We start from the raw sequence: 12616 nt of genomic DNA on the forward strand, positions 1-12616 counted from the left end.
ACCAGGGATCAAACCCGTGCCCCCTGTATTGGGAGCGCGGAGTCTTAACCACCGGCCACCAGGGAAGTCCACCTGGACACTGTTTTTGATCTAAACTAAGTTTATGGGAATAACACAAAACAGAAACAAAAACAAACCCCTTTTTAAAGTTAAACATCCATAACAAGAATAAAGAAAGAAAAAAGTATAAAAGAGAACCTTCCACATTAAGATTGAGACAGTTATAATAAGTGAACATGGCGGAAATAAGCTTCTGATGGTTGCCAGTACTGAAATGCCACCCTATAATATGTAGGCAGAAAAGGTCACAATTGCCAATTTTCAACAAACATCAGTTTTATTAGCAACCAGTAAATAAAAGCAGATGCCAGTTTCTCATCTGCTCTGCACCCAGGAAAAAAAAAAAGACCCCCAATTTTCTGTATGTCAGTGTCTCTGATTCAGTCCTAAGGGATATTAGGTTATGTTGCCTGGTAGATAGAAAGGTACATAGTTGTCCTTTGAAAGCCCAGGAGGTTTACCCTTTTTTGTGTCAAGGACCCCTCTGGCAGCAGTGAAACTATAGATACCTTCGCAGAATAACATAAGGGCATACAATAAAACGTGCAGATTGCAAAGGAGACCAGTTACATTCAAATGCAATTATAAAGGTATTCTTTTAAAAGTTTGTGCTATAGTAATATAGTAATGTGATGTGTGCTACATTATTAATACATTAAATAACAAGATCTGGCACCATTCTTTCACAGTCATGACCATTCTTTCAAATAGTGATAAACATAAATGTTATTTCAGGATATCTGCAGCACTATAATGAAATAATGACCATAACTCATTTCCATTAGTAACAAAGTCAGAAGTATTGCTAAAGCTTCTGAGGTTTGTTTTCTACTTTTGTAATTGAAGGAAATGCTAAATTCCTTTAGAAATCAAGATTTTTTTTTTGCTTCATTCAAGGTCATGAACCCCCAGAAATTCTACCCGTGGAGCACTTTGGTTAAGAATTTCGTCATAGTTACCCTGTGACTGGGTAGGTATGGATGGAATCTCTTCTCTAGGGACGTATTATTTATTTATTTATTTATTTATTTATTTTAAGCTCTTTTTTTTTTTTTGCAATAAGGTCTGTCAGTGCATTTTATTTTAATCTTAAAAAGTAGAGTTACGTACCAAATCCGAATGTGACTCAATTATGAACACATGTTAAACTTGCCATTATTTCCATACTCACAGCCAACACTGCACAATTGATGTTAGAGTCACCACAAACAACATTTATCTCCTTTAAAATATATAATTTTTTCTGTCGCCTTAAGAGAATCTCCTTCTGATGTGCCTTTAGTAAAATTCTTCCAGAGCAAACATGAGTTCTAAAACCTCACCCTACCTTTCATTCAATCTCACATTAACCCTGGGAAACTTTAAACATTTTTTTTTTTTAAAGTGAAATACAGTATGCTCAGGGTAAATAATGTTGTAAAATAATATTAAAACCACCCATAAACAACTATTTTCATTTTTTATATTTTATGTATATATACTCGGGTTTATACTTAAAAACTTGAAAACTCAGTGGACATTCTATTTTATGTTTTTTGTTTTTCATTTAACAATATTTCATGAAAAAATTTCCACATTGCTACAAAGTATTCTTAATTCTAATATTTAATGTTCTTCTGTGTTGTTTGGTGAGGCCTACCCATTACTCTATTTAAAACAGTATCCTCTCCACTTCCACCCCCGGACTCCTTATCCATGCTCTCTGCTTGATTTTTCTTCAAAACACTCATCACCATCTGCCATGCTGTATGTTTACTTAGGCATCTTGTTCATGTCTGTCTTCCCCATTAGAAACCAACCCCCTTGAGGGCAGGGAGCTTTGTGTGTTGTGTTCACTGCTGTATCTCTAGGGCCAAAGATACTAACTGACATGTGGTAGACATTTAATAAATATTTACTGAATAACTGAATGTGCCATGATTTATGAAACCCAGTCCCCTAATGTTCAACATTTTGGTTGTGCTGAACATCTATATGTTTGATTCTATTGAATTTATTTCTTAGAATACATTCCTAGAAGTGAGTCAAGGTTTGGGCAACTCTATGGCTCTTACTTAGGAGGATTTTAGCCACTTTCAATAATTAATACTGGCCCCTAATTCACTACGGTTGGACTCCTAGGGCACAGATATTAAAATTTAATAATAGAATTTTTATTATGCTAATTTAAAAAGGTGAACTAAGGTAAATGAATAAAAGATGTACGTTCCAACAAACTTCCTCAAAGTTAATATTCAACATGCTGAATTCAGGAAAAAAATATATAAGATTTATTTTCCAACTTTCTCAGCAACTTTTTGGTATTATAGAACATATTATGGATCAAATCAAAATTTTATAAAATACAATAACATAGTCAAAAACCTAAGTTCCACCCATTTATGGTAATATTTCTTAGCAAGCCATGAAGGAACTTTCTCAACATGATAAGGAACAACCGTAAAAACCCACAGCTAACATGATACTTGATGGTGAAAGGCTGATTTCTTCTTTTTTTTTTTTTGGAATCCTCAATAATTTTTAATAGTATAATGGGGTCCAGAGAACAAAAAGTTTGAGAACTTCTATTCGAGGACAGCAGTCTATAGCAGAAAGTGAAACTCATTTGTGAAAAGTGTATGTATGTATGTATTCTTCAGTTGCCTGAGGTCCTACCACACCCTCCTTCCTTTCAACTGGTATTACCACCCATTTATTTATTTATTTATTTTTAAAAAAATTTTTTTGGGGGTACACCAGGTTCAATCAACTGTTTTTATACACATATCCCCATATTCCCTCCCTTCCTTGACGCCCCCCCCCTCGAGTCCCCCCCACCCTCCCTGCCCCAGTCCTCTAAGGCATCTTCCATCCTCGAGTTGAACTCCCTTTGTTATACAACAACTTTCCACTGACTATTTTACAGTTGGTAGTATATATATGTCTGTGCTACTCTCTCGCTTCTTCTCAGTTTCCCCTTCACCCCCCGCCCCCGCCCATACCTCGAGTTCTCCAGTCCATTCTCTGTATCTGCTTCCCTGTTCTTGTCACTGAGTTCATCAGTACCATTTTTAGATTCCGTATATGTGAGTTAGCATACAATATTTGTCCTTCTCTTTCTGACTTACTTCACTCTGTATGACAGATTGTAGTTCTATCCACCTCATTACATAGAGCTCCATCTCATCCCTTTTTATAGCTGAGTAATATTCCATTGTATATATATGCCACATCTTCTGTATCCATTCATTTGTTGATGGGCATTTAGGTTGCTTCCATGTCCTGGCTATTGTAAAGAGTGCTGCAATAAACATTATGGTACAAGTTTCTTTTGGGATTATGGTTTTCTTTGGGTATATGCCCAGGAGTGGGATTACTGGATCATATGGTAGTTCTATGTGTAGTTTTTTAAGGAACCTCCAAATTGTTTTCCATAGTGGCTGTACCAACTTACAGTCCCACCAACAGTGCAGGAGAGTTCCCTTTTCTCCACACGCTCTCCAACATTTGTGGTTTCCAGACTTTGTGATGATGGCCATTCTGATTGGTGTGAGGTGATACCTCATTGTGGCTTTGACTTGCATTTCTCTGATGATGAGTGATGTTGAGCATCTTTTCATGTGTTTGTTGGCCATCTGTATGTCTTCTTTGGAGAAATGTCTATTTAGGTCTTCTGCCCATTTGTGGATTGGGTTATTTGCTTTTTTGGTATGAAGCTTCATGAGCTGCTTGTATATTTTGGAGGTTAATCCTTTGTCCGTTGTTTCATAGGCAATTATTTTTTCCCATTCTGAGGGTTGCCTTTTAGTCTTGTTTATGGTTTCTTTTGCTGTGCAAAAGCTTTTAAGTTTCATGAGGTCCCATTCGTTTATTCTTAATTTTATTTCCATGATTCTAGGAGGTGGGTCAAAAAGGATGTTGCTTTGATGTATGTCAAAGAGTGTTCTGCCTATGTTTTCCTCTAGGAGTTTTATAGTGTCTGGTCTTACATGTAGGTCTTTAATCCATTTGGAGTTTATTTTTGTGTATGGTGTTAGGAAGTGTTCTACTTTCATTCTTTTACATGTTGCTGTCCAATTTCCCCAGCACCACTTATTGAAGAGGCTGTCTTTTTTCCATTGTATACTCGTGCCTCCTTTGTCAAAGATAAGGTGCCCATATGTGTTTGGGCTTACTTCTGAGTTCTCTATTCTATTCCATTGATCTACATTTCTATTTTTGTGCCAGTACCATACTGTCTTGATCACTATGGCCTTGTAGTATAGTTTGAAGTCAGGAAGCCTGATTCCACCAACTCCATTTTTCCTTCTCAAGATTGCTTTGGCTATTCGGGGTCTTTTGCATTTCCATACAAATCATAAGATTTCTTGCTCTAGTTCTGTGAAAAATGCTGTTGGTAATTTGATCGGGATTGCATTGAATCTGTAAATTGCTTTGGGTAGTACAGTCATTTTCACGATGTTGATTCTTCCAATCCAGGAACATGGTATGTCCCTCCATCTGTTTGTGTCATCTTTGATTTCTTTCATCAATGTCTTAAAGTTTTCTGCATACAGATCTTTTGCCTCCTTAGGCAGGTTTATTCCTAGGTATTTTATTCTTTTTGTTGCAATGGTGAATGGGAGAGTTTCCTTAATTTCTCTTTCTGCTCTTCCGTTGTTAGTGTATAGGAATGCAAGAGATTTCTGTGCATTAATTTTGTATCCTGCTACTTTACTAAACTCATCAATGAGTGCTAGCAGTTTTCTGGTAGAGTCTTTAGGGTTTTCTATATATAATATCATGTCATCTGCAAAGAGTGACAATTTTACTTCTTCTTTTCCAATTTGGATTCCTTTTATTTCTTTTTCTTCTCTGATTGCTGTGGCTAAAACTTCCAAAACTATGTTGAATAATAGTGGTGAGAGTGGACACCCTTGTCTTGTTCCTGTTCTTAGAGGGAATTCTTCCAGTTTTTCTCCATTGAGAACGATGTTGGCTTTTGGTTTTTCATATATGGCTTTTATTACGTTGAGGTAATTTCCTTCTATGCCCATTTTCTGGAGAGCTTTTATCATAAATGGATGTTGAACTTTGTCAAAAGCTTTTTCTGCATCTATTGAAATGATCATATGGTTTTTATCCTTCAATTTGTTGATATGATGTATCACGTTGATTGATTTGCGTGTATTGAAGAATCCTTGCATCCCAGGGATAAACCCCACTTGATCATGGTGTATGATTTTTTTAATGTGCTGTTGCAGTCTGTTAGCTAGTATTTTGTTGAGGATTTTTGCATCTATATTCATCAGTGATATTGGTCTGTAGTTTTCTTTTTTTGTGACATCTTTGCCTGGTTTTGGTATCAGGGTGATGGTAGCCTCGTAGAATGAGTTTGGGAGTGCTCCGCCTTCTGCTATATTTTGGAAGAGTTTCCGAAGGATAGGTGTTAACTCTTCTCGAAATGTTTGATAGAATTCGCCTGTGAATCCATCTGGTCCTGGGCTTTTGTGTGTTGGGAGATTTTTAATCGCTGCCTCAATTTCTGTACTTGTGATTGGTCTGTTCATGGTTTCTATTTCTTCCTGGTTCAGTCTTGGAAGATTGTATTTTTCTAAGAATGTATCCATTTCTTCCAGGTTATCCAATTGATTGGCATATAGTTGCTTGTAGTAGTCTCTCATGATGTTTTGTATTTCTGAGGTGTCCGTTGTGACTTCTCCTTTTTCATTTCTAATTCTGTTGATTTGCATCTTCTCCCTTTTTTTCTTGATGAGTCTGGCTAATGGTTTATCAATTTTGTTAATCTTCTCAAAGAACCAGCTTTTAGTTTTATTTATTTTTCTTATGGTTTCTTTCCTTTCTTTTTCATTTATTTCTGCTCTGATCTTTATGATTTCTTTCCTTCTGCTCACTTTGGGGTTTCTTTGTTCTTCTTTCTCTAGTTGTTTTAGGTGTAAGGTTAGGTTGCTTATTCGATCATTTTCTTGTTTCTTAAGGTAGGACTGTATTGCTATAAACTTCCCTCTTAGAACTGCTTTTGCTGCGTCCCATAGGTTTTGGGTTGTTGTGTTTTTGTTGTCATTTGTTTCTAGATACTTTTTGATTTCCTCTTTGATTTCTGTAGTGATTCCTTGGTTGTTTAAGAGTGAATTGTTTAGCCTCCATGTGTTTGTCTTTTTTGCAGTTTTTTTCCTGTAATTGATACAACGTCTCATGGCGTTGTGGTGTGAGAAGATGCTTGATATGATTTCAATTTTCTTGAATTTGCTGAGGTTTGATTTGTGACCCAAGATGTGATCTATCCTGGAAAATGTTCCGTGTGCACTTGAGAAGAAAGTGTAGTCTGTCGTTTTTGGATGGAATGTCCTATAAATATCAATTAAGTCGAGATGGTCTAATGTGTCATTTAAAGCTTGTGTGTCTTTATTGATTTTCTGTTTGGATGATCTGTCCATTGATGTAAGTGGGGTGTTCAAGTCTCCCACTATGATTGTGTTCCTGTCGATGTCCCCTTTTATAGCTGTTAGCATTTGCCTTATGTATTGAGGTGCTCCTATATTGGGGGCATAGATATTTACCATTGTGATATGTTCTTCTTGGATGGATCCCTTGATCATTATGTAGTGTCCTTCCTTGTCTCTTTTAATAGTCTTTACTTTCAAGTCTAATTTGTCTGATATGAGTATTGCTACTCCAGCTTTCTTTTGACTTCCATTTGCATGGAATATCTTTTTCCATCCCTTCACTTTCAGTCTATATGTATCCCTTGGTCTGAAGTGGGTTTCTTGTAGGCAGCATATAGAAGGGTCTTGTGTTTGTATCCATTCAGCCAGTCTGTGTCTTTTGGTTAGAGCATTTAATCCATTTACATTTAAAGTGATTATTGACATGTGTGTTCCAATTACCATTTTCTTCATTGTTTTGGGTTTGTATTTGTAGGTCTTTTCCTTTTCTTGTGTTTCCTACTTAGAGAAGTTCCTTTAGCACTTGTTGTAAGGCTGGTTTGGTGGTGCTGAATTCTCTTAACTTTTGCTTGTCTGGAAAGCTTTTGATTTCTCCCTCAAATCTGAATGAGATTCTTGCTGGGTAGAGTATTCTTGGCTGTAGGTTTCTCTCTTTCAGGACTTTCAGTATATCCTGCCATTCCCTTCTGGCCTGCAGAGTTTCTGTAGAAAGGTCAGCTGTTATCCTGATGGGTTTTCCCTTATATGTTGTTTGTTGCTTTTCTCTTGCTGCTTTTAATATTTTTTCTTTGTGTTTAATTGTCGTTAGTTTGATTAATATGTGTCTTGGTGTATTTCTCCTTGGGTTTATTCTGTATGGGACTCTCTGTGCTTCTTGGACTTGGTTAATTATTTCCTTTCCCATGTTGGGGCAATTTTCCACTAGAACCTCTTCAAATATTTTCTCAGACCCTTTCTTGTTTTCTTCTTCTTCTGGGATGCCTATAATTCGAATGTTGGTACGTTTAAGGTTATCACTGAGGTCTCTGAGGCTGTCTTCTAGTCTTTTTATTCTTTTTTCTTTTTCCTGCTCTGTGGCAGTTATTTCCCCCATTCTATCTTCCAACTCACTTATTTGTTCTTCTGCCTCAGTCATTCTGCTGGTTATAGCATCTAGAGTATTTTTAATTTCAGTTATTTTGTTATCCATTGCTGTTTGTTTTTCTGAGTTCTTATGAACTGTTTCTTGTACTTTCTCTATTTTGGTATCGAGATTTTGTATCATTTTTACTATCATTACTCTAAATTCTTTTTCAGGCATTTTTCCTATTTCCTCCTCATTTATTTGGTCTTGTGGGTTTTTTTCCTGCTCCTTTGCCTGCATGGGGTTTCTTTGTTTCCTCATGGTTGTCCAAGCTTTTGGGGTTGCTTGTCCTGATGATAGAGGTGTTTATAGAAGACTGTCCAAGCCTCAGACTAATGTCCAAGTATTGGATTAAACGAATATTAAGTCTAGGAAACACATACATGTATAAGACACACAATTATTGAATCCGTTAGGACATAAGGCTCTAGAAAGACCTGACAGAACCCCAGTGTGCTATCAGATATTCAAAGAGAAACCCAGCAGAAATTGACAACTGAAACAGAACAAGTCAGAGACAAAAGCAAAAGCAAACAAACAACAAATAACACCCTACACATACAAACATCAATCCAGGGAGATTTTGTAAGCTAGGATCAAATATAGAAATGAGCTGGAGTACCACCAGAGAGAATGGAGATTCTCAGAATGTAATTAGACAACTGTACTAAGAACTAAGATAAAGACAAAAGCCTAATATTAAATACCAAGGCAGTGCGTCATCTGGAGAATAGAGCAAGGAGTCTGAGCAGACCGATAGTGTTGCTTATAAGTATGTTAAGATAAAATAAACTTAAAATGGCTGGAAGAAAGGGGAACAGAAGAGCATACTGTTTTTGGAAATATGCAAAGAAAAAGAAAGGAATAGAAGTGTATAAAAGATAGGGATGAAAGGAAAGTATGAGAGATATTTTGTCCGTACTACCAAAAACTTAGATAGATATAGAAGTATATAAAAAGGCAAAAAAAAAAAAAAAAAAGAATAAAAAATATCATTAAAAAATTATGTTATAAAACTTGTAGATCCCTTAGGGCTAAGATCGTATTTAATAAATCAAAAAAAAAAAAAAAAAGAAAAAAAGAGAGAGAGAGAAAGAAAAAAAAAAAAAAAAATCCAGAACTGATCCCAGAATGGACCAGTTCAATAGGTATTGATACTACTATTTCTGTTTCCTTAGCGTCTCAGCTGTAAGTGTCCTTCTCCTTGCCTTGGGTTTTTTTTTGCGTTCTTCTGTGACCAGCAGAGGTTCCTTTATTGTTCGCCTGTAAGCCTCGGTGTGTGGTGAGGGAGAGGGTACAATAGTGGCTCCTTCTCCTGGGAGTGAGTGAGCAGTGGCGCACTGTTGTTTCAGTCAGGCTTGGAGGTGCCTGTTGCAGAGGGCGCTGGTGGCTCAGGCGTACACAGAAAGTCTTAGAGTTGGGCCTTTCTCGGGGTTTTTTTCTTTTTGATGCTGGTTTTTTTTTTTCTCTCAGCAGCCTCCCTGCTGCTGGCGTTGCAAGGAGTTTTAATCTAGCCCTGCCCGAGTGCCTGAGGATGCTTGTTATCCCTGAGCACCTTAGGTGGCCCGCAGGGCGTCTCTCCACTGCCTGTTGCAGAGGCACCGAAAGAGAGAGAGAGGCTATGCGCCCGGCTCCTCCCCCCGCCCGGGAGCCTGCAGCCTCCAGCCGCCATCATGGCCGGTCAGCTCTCAGGGACGAGCACTCCTCTCCGCGGACCTCCTCCCTCCTGTCCTCTCCGACCGTCACCCTACCGGCAACAATGTTTCTCACCCTGAACCAGCTCTCCGGTTCCCACGCTCCCCCTCCTGGACCCTCCGTTCAGCCGCGGATTGATGTCTAGGTCCGGGAACGCTGAGCTGCGCTGCGGACCCTCCGTACGTTTCTCACTCCCTCCCGTCTGCCACAGCTCCGCCGCTTCACCCTCTTTGAGCCCTCGTAGATGCCTCCCTACCGGCTATGTCGGGCTCCCCGCGGTCCTTTCTGGTGTCCGAGGCCGTCTGCTGGTGTTCAGCTGGTTCTCTGTGGGAATGACTGCGTCCTTCCATGCATTCCCAATGCATCTGTGGAGAGGGATGCACTCCACGTCTCTCTACTTCGCCGCCATCTTTTCTCCTCTATTTTAAGCTCTTTATTGCAATATAATAGCTTTACACTGTTGTGCCAGTTTTTGCTGTACAACAAAGTGAATCAGCTATATTTATACATATATCTCCATATCCCCTCCCTCTCTCGACTCCTTCCCACCTTCCCTATCCCAGCCCTCTAAGTCATCACCCATCATTGAGTTGATCTCCCTGTGTTATGCAGCAACTTCCCACTAGCTATCTGTTTGACATTTGGTAGTATATATATGTCAGTGCTACTCTCTCACTTTGTCCAAGTTTCCCCTTTGCAACCCCCCCCACCCCTTGTCCTCAAGTCCGTTCTTACACCTGCATCTTCATTCTTGCCCTGTCACTAGGTTCATCTATACCTTTTCTTTTAGATTCCATATATATGAGTTAGCATATGGTATTTGTTTTTGTTTTTGGTTTTGTTTTTCTGGCTTACTTTGCTCTGTATGACAGACGTTTAGGTCCATCCACCTCACTACAAATAACTCAATTTCATTCCTTTTTATGGCTGAGTAATAATCCATTATATATGTGTGCCACATCTTCTTTATCCATTCATCTGTTGATGAGCATTTAGGTTGCTTCCATGTCCTGACTATTGTAAATAGTGCTGCAGTGAACATTGTGGTACATGTTTCTTTTGGGATCATGATTTTCTCAGAGTATATGCTCAGTAGTGGAATTGCTGGGTCATATGGTAGTTCTATTTTAAGTTTTTTAAGGAACCTCCATACTGTTTTCCATAGTGGCTGTACCTATTTACATTCCCACCAGCAGTGCAGGAGGGTTCCCTTTTCTCCGTACCCTCTCCAGCATTTATTGTTTCTAGATTTTTTGATGATGGCCATTCTGACTGGTGTGAGGTGATACCTTAATGTGGCTTTGACTTGCATTTCTCTAATGATTAGTAATATTGAGCATCTTTTCATGTGTTTGTTAGCCATCTGCATGTTTTCTTTGGAAAAATGTCTATTTAGGTCTTCTGCCCATTTGTGGATTGGGTTATTTGCTTTTTTGGTATGAAGCTTCATGAGCTGCTTGTATATTTTGGAGATTAGTCCTTTGTCAGTTGCTTCATAGGCAAATATTTTCTCCCATCCTGAGGGTTTTCTTCTTGTCTTGTTTATGGTTTCTTTCACTGTGCAAAAGCTTTTGTTTCATTAGGTCTTATTTGTTTATTTTTTATTTTATTTCCATTCTAAGAGGTGGGTCAAAAAGGATCTTGCTTTGATGCATGTCATAGAGTGTTCTGCCTATGTTTTCCTCTAGGAGTTTTATAGTGTCTGGCCTTACACTTAGCTCTTTAATCCATTTTGAGTATATTTTTGTGTATAGTGTTAGGGAGTGTTCTAATTTCATTCTTTTACATGTAGCTGTCCAATTTTCCCAGCACTACTTATTAAAGAGGCTGTCTTTTCTCCATTGTATATTCATGCCTCCTTTATCAAAGATAAGGTGCCCATATGTGCCTGGGCTCTCTGAGCTCTCTATTCTGTTCCATTGATTTATATTTCTGTTTTTGTGCCAGTACCATACTGTCTTGATCACTGTAGCCGTGTAGTATAGTTTGAAGCCAGGGAGCCTGATTCTACCAGCTCCATCTTTCCTTCTCAAGATTGCTTTGGCTTTTCAGGGTCTTTTGCGTTTCCATAGAAATCTTAAAATTTCTTGTTCTAGTTCTGTGAAAAATGCCATTGGTAATTTGATAGGGATTGTATTGAATCTGTAAATTGCTTTGGGTAGTATAATCATGTTCACAATGTTTATTCTTCCAATCCAAGAACATGGTATGTCTCTCCATCTGTTTGTATTGTCTTTGATTTCTTTCATCAGTGTCTTATAGTTTTCTGCGTACAGGTCTTTTTGCCTCTTTAGGCAGGTTTATTCCTAGGTGTTTTATTTTTTTTGCTGCAATGGTAAAAGTGAATGTTTTCTTAATTTCTCTTTCTGCTCTTTTGTTGTTAGTGTATAAGAATGCAGGGGATTTCTGTGCATTAATTTTGTATCCTGCTGCTTTACTAAATTCATCAATTAGTGCTAGCAGTTTTCTGGTAGCATCTTTAGGGTTTTCTATGTATAATATTATGTCATCTGCAAAGAGTGACAATTTTACTTCTTCTTTTCCAATTTGGATTCTCTAGAGACATTTTTAATGTCAGTTTTTGGAGAAGAGAAGAATCTCGTGTATGGAATCAGAATTTAGAATGGGAACCTAAAAGAGAAGGCCTGAGACTGTGGCCAGGGCTTCTGTATTAGTTCTGAGAGTCTTGTTCAAGGATTCTGGATAGTGACAAGTACATGAAACTGTGCTTCTTGGAGTCAGGAGCTAGGCCCCTATGTCTTTCAGATGTATCACAAAATGAGGAAACCATAAATTGGGAATAAGATTATCTTGTTGTGTGCTGTTTCCTTTTTGCTATTCCAAGGCATTTTAAAAAGTCATATTCTTAATAATTCAGCCTGGTTTCAGCTGAAATTAAAGGGTAAAAGGTCTCTTTCTTTCAGGATATACTCAGGGTAGGAAACACAGCTCTTGTGCTGACTCCTCCTTCCTGCCAGTACCAGACATCACTAATTGATTCTACCATTGTTTCTCACTACACCTCGGCTTGTCTTCACATCCTTTCAAACAATGACAGAAGGAAAATAAAAATCCCTGAGGTAGCCACTGACAGATTTCAATTCAGGATGAAGCCTACTCACCATCTTGGGCCACCACAATGCCCTGGGGTTTAGGATGGAGGCATTTGTGGTAAAGAATCAGGCTTTCAAGTCCAGCAAAACCTACCAAAGCTCAGTCTCAGAGTTTCTTGGAGGACCCTCAGTTTAATTTTATTAACTCAACTGGCGAGTTGCCTCAAACTTGATCTAATTCCCGCATTCTACAGTACTCT

This window comes from Hippopotamus amphibius, chromosome 4, assembly GCF_030028045.1.
Source record: "Hippopotamus amphibius kiboko isolate mHipAmp2 chromosome 4, mHipAmp2.hap2, whole genome shotgun sequence".
Classification (NCBI taxonomy): Eukaryota; Metazoa; Chordata; class Mammalia; order Artiodactyla; family Hippopotamidae; genus Hippopotamus; species Hippopotamus amphibius.